The 4,308-nt window shown below is 39.4% G+C and overlaps 1 pseudogene; it reads left to right on the top strand.

Annotated features, from left to right (window-relative positions):
• The first annotated feature begins 1,461 nt into the window (after positions 1-1,461).
• On the top strand, positions 1,462-3,820 carry LOC100751614 (annotated as a pseudogene).
• The last annotated feature ends 488 nt before the right edge of the window (positions 3,821-4,308 follow it).

Genomic DNA, 4,308 nt, shown 5'->3' with positions numbered 1-4,308 from the left:
AGTTAAATTGATGTGGCCATTCTGATAATGTAGAATGAAAACCAAAGTTGATTGGAAGAAAAATAAAAGCCAAGTAAATATAAAAATTAATGAAAATATATCAGAAAATATATCCTATGTATGTAGGAATTGGCTAGTAAAACTCCTGGCTTCATAAACCAAACACAAGTGGATATAGAAGGACATACAGATCTGGGTTTGACAACACAACCTGAAAACCCAACACTATGCAGACAGAGGCAAGGGAAATGCTACAAGTGGGAGGCCAACCTAGGCTATATAACAAGACCCATCTCAAAGCCAAAAACAAAGTGTGTTCACTGCTGGATTCTATGAGATCATCAAAGAAGAGTTAATATCACCACTCCCTCAAATTGTTCTACAAAATAAAAGAATTGCATTGACTCTGCAAATTGCTATTGGTAATATAGCCATTTTCACAATATTATTTCTGTCACTCTCTTAGCATGGAAGATATTTCCATCATCTAGTGTCTTCTTCAGTTTCTTTTTATAGTGTCTTAAAGCTTTCCTCGTTAGAGGTCATCTACCTCCTTGGTTTGTTTTCTTCCTAGCTATATTATTTTTAAGTTATGATAAGTAAGCTACGTTTCCCAATATTTTCTAATGAATCTTGTTCTTGATGTATATAAATTTATTGATTCTATGTATTGACTATGTATCAAGCAAATTTATTGAAAGTCTTTATCATATTTAAAAAGTTTTCTGGCTGACTCTGTGGAGTATTTTAAATGTAGAACCATGTCATTTACAAATGAGCAAAGATAACTTCTTACTTTCTAATTTTTATCTACTTTATATCTCTCTTAGTGCTCAAACAGAAAGCTTCATTGCTGTATTCAATAAGAGTAAAAGAGTTGTCACCTTTGTCTTGCTATAGATATTAGAGGTGACACACAGTTCTCCCTATCTATGTATTTGTCATATGTGAAAACTATTATTTTGAGATACGTTCCATTTACCCTATGCTCTTCAAGACATTTTATCAAGAAGCTGTTGTACACTGGCAAATACCTTTTCTACATCTCTTATGGTAATTATGTGATTTTTTTGCCATTAAGCCTATTAATAACGTATATTTTATGTTTTGATTTGCACATTGTGATTGCTAGTTTTAAAGGCCCAATTGCCACAATTTCTAATCACCTCATCAGGGATCCTCAGTTGTGGAATTGTCTTAATTTCCTTAATTGTTGTGGGCAGATCCATCCCCAATGGAAGTGGCACCTTCTGCTGGCAGTCTAGATTAGAAAGCGAAGTGGAGGTGGGGAGAAAAAGAAAGAATATTTGCTTTGTTTGCCTTTTGCTCACTTGACTTTTCCTTTCACTGCTGAGTTAATTTACTTTTTGTAACTGCTGCTGATTCTTTGCTGATGTTAGAACAAGTTTTCCAGGATTCCAACATGCACTGAGAACCAGTGGATCTCCAAGACCATTGATTATGATCAAAGGGGGAATGTGGAGAAATACTGAGGATGAGATACTGAAAGCAGCAGTAATGAAATATGGGGGAAAACAGTGGTCTAGGATTGCCTCATCGCTGCATAGGAAATCAGCAAAGCAGTGCAAAGCCAGATGGTATGGGTGGCTGGATCCACAAACAGAGTGGTCTAGAGAAGAGGAAGAAAAACTGTTACACTTGGCCAAGCTGATGACAACGCAATGGAGGACCATCACTCCAATCATTGGAAGAACAGCAACCCAGTGCTTGGAACACTATGAATTCCTCCTGAACAAAACTGCCCAAAGGGACAATGAGGAGAAAACAACAGATGACCCCCGAAATCTTAAAACTGGAGAAATAGACCAAATCCAGAGACAAAACCAGCTCAGCCTGATCTGGTTGAGATGGATGAGGATGAACTTGAAATGCTTTCTGAAGCTCAGGCCCACCTGGTTAATACTCAAGGAAAGAAGGCTAAAAGGAAAGCAAGAGAGAAGCAGCTGTAAGAAGCAAGGTGTCTTGCTGCCCTCCCAAAAAGACGAGAGCTTCAGGCAGCTGGCATAGAAATTCAAAAGAAAAGGAAAAAGAAGAGAGGAGTTGATTATAATGCTGAGATCGCATTTGAAAAAAAGCCAGCTCTTGGTTTTTCTGATACTTCTGGGGAAAATTACCAAGCCCTTGATGCAGACTTCAGAAAGTTACAATAGCAGGATCTCAATGAAGAGCTAAGATATAAAAAAGAAGGAAGAGATAGAAAAAAAGACGAGCAGCATTTAAAACAGGAAAAAAGAATCCGATTTACCATCAGCTATCCTTCAAACTAGTGGTATCTCTGAGTTTACTAAAAAGAGAAGCAAGTTAGTGCTGCCTGCTCCTCAGATTTCAGATGCAGAGCTCCAAGAAGTTGTCAAGGTAGGCCAGGCCAGTGAAGTTGCTTGACAGACTGCAGAGGACTCTGGAATCACAAACTGCTTCCAGCACTCTCCTGTCTGAGTACAATGTCACATACAACAGCATTGCTCTGAGAACATCAGCCTCCCAAGATAGGATCTTGCAGGAAGCTCAGAACCTCATGGGTTTGACCAGTGTAGATACTCCATTGAAAGGTGGGCTTAATACCCCACTGCATGAGAGTGACTTCTCTGGTGTGACCCTACAGCAGCAGGTTGTGCAAGCTCCAAATAAGGTTCTGTCTACCCATTTCAGGACTCCTAATAGAGCTGAAGGGCTGACTCCCCAAAGTGGAACAAGCCCCAAACCAGTCACTAATGCTACCCCAGGTAGAACACCACTTAGAGATAAGCTATACATTAATCCAGAGGATGGAATGGCAGACTACAGTGACCCCTCTTATGAGAAGCAGATGGAAAGAGACTCGTGAACATCTCTATTTGGGGTTGTTGGGCCTCCCTGCACCTAAGAATGATTTTGAAATTGTTTTACCAGAAAATGCAGAGAAAGAGCTGGAAGAATGTGAAATAGATGATACCTACATTGAAGATGCTGTCGATGTAGATGCAGGCCATCTGAGATGCTGAGTGTGTAAAGGAAATGAAACGAATGCGCAAAGCTCTTCAGAAGGATCTACCAAAACTGTCTGAAGTAGATGAAACTATTTTAAGACCTTTAAATATAGAACCACCTCTAACAGATCTACAGAAAAGTGAAGAACTGATTAAAAATAATTACTATGCTTCATTTTGACCTTCTTTATCACCCCTAGGAACCATCTGTAAATAAAAAAGGAAAAACTGTTGGATTTGCTACCAATAATTCAGATCACATTATCTATCTTGAGCATAGCCCTTATGAGAAGTTCTCCAAAGAAGAATTGGAAAAGGCCCGGATGTGCTGGTACAAGAGATGGAAGTGGTGAAACAAGGAGTGAGTCATGGAGAACTCTCCATTGAAGCCTACAATCAGGTGTGGGAAGAATGCTATAGTCAAGTCCCATATCTTCCTGGTCAGAGCCACTACACAAGGGCTAATCTTTCTAGCAAGAAGGGCAGAACTGAATCACTTGAAAAGAGACTTGAGATAAACCGGGATCACATGACAACAGAAGCCAAGAGAGCTGCAAAAAATGGAAAAGAAGATGAAAATTTTGCTTGGTGGTTACTAGTCTCATGCTATGGGGCTCATGGAACAATTGAATGACTTATGGGACCGAACTGAACAGGCTCACTTAGAGCTGTGCACTTTTGAAGAGCTCAAGAAACACGAAGACTCTGCTATTCCCTGGAGGCTCAAGTGTCTAAAAGAAAATGTGCAGTGGCAACAGGACCAAGAAAAGGAACTTCAACAGAGATATGCAGATTTGATGATAGAGAAAGAGACTTTACAGGCAAAGTTCTGAAGCACTGCTGATGCTCTCTACAGAAGAACTACTTGCTGGTTTCATATCTGGAAGGCCAAAACTAATGTTTCTCTTCATTGAAAATTTCTCCAAGCATCTGTGGTTTCTCAGTTTGTTTTGAATGATACCACCAGTCTTTCATGTTCTGTGTTACAGACTTGGACTCCAGGATAATGAGGGCTTCAAGGATGGGCCTTAACTGGTCAGTGAGAAGGGAAAACAGACCAATAAATAAGTATCCTCCAACTTCTTTGGATTTCATTTCAAATTTAATAAATGAAGAGGGACCTGTGTATGAATTGAGTTCACTGACCAACTTTAAAGCAGATGTAGTCCCAGCATAGAAAGGAATGGACAAGAAGGAGCATAAAAAATTTCCTGCTTTGACTATAGCTCACATTAGAAATAAGTGTTATGATAAAACCTTTGCCCCAGTTGCAGGCATCCATATAACCCAAAGAGTTTGGGATGTTACAGTGGAAATTCTA

The sequence above is a fragment of the Cricetulus griseus genome, chromosome 2, assembly GCF_003668045.3.
Source record: "Cricetulus griseus strain 17A/GY chromosome 2, alternate assembly CriGri-PICRH-1.0, whole genome shotgun sequence".
Lineage (NCBI taxonomy): Eukaryota > Metazoa > Chordata > Mammalia > Rodentia > Cricetidae > Cricetulus > Cricetulus griseus.
The sequence above is the reverse complement of the archived record's forward strand: the minus strand, read 5'-3'. Positions and strand labels throughout refer to the sequence as shown.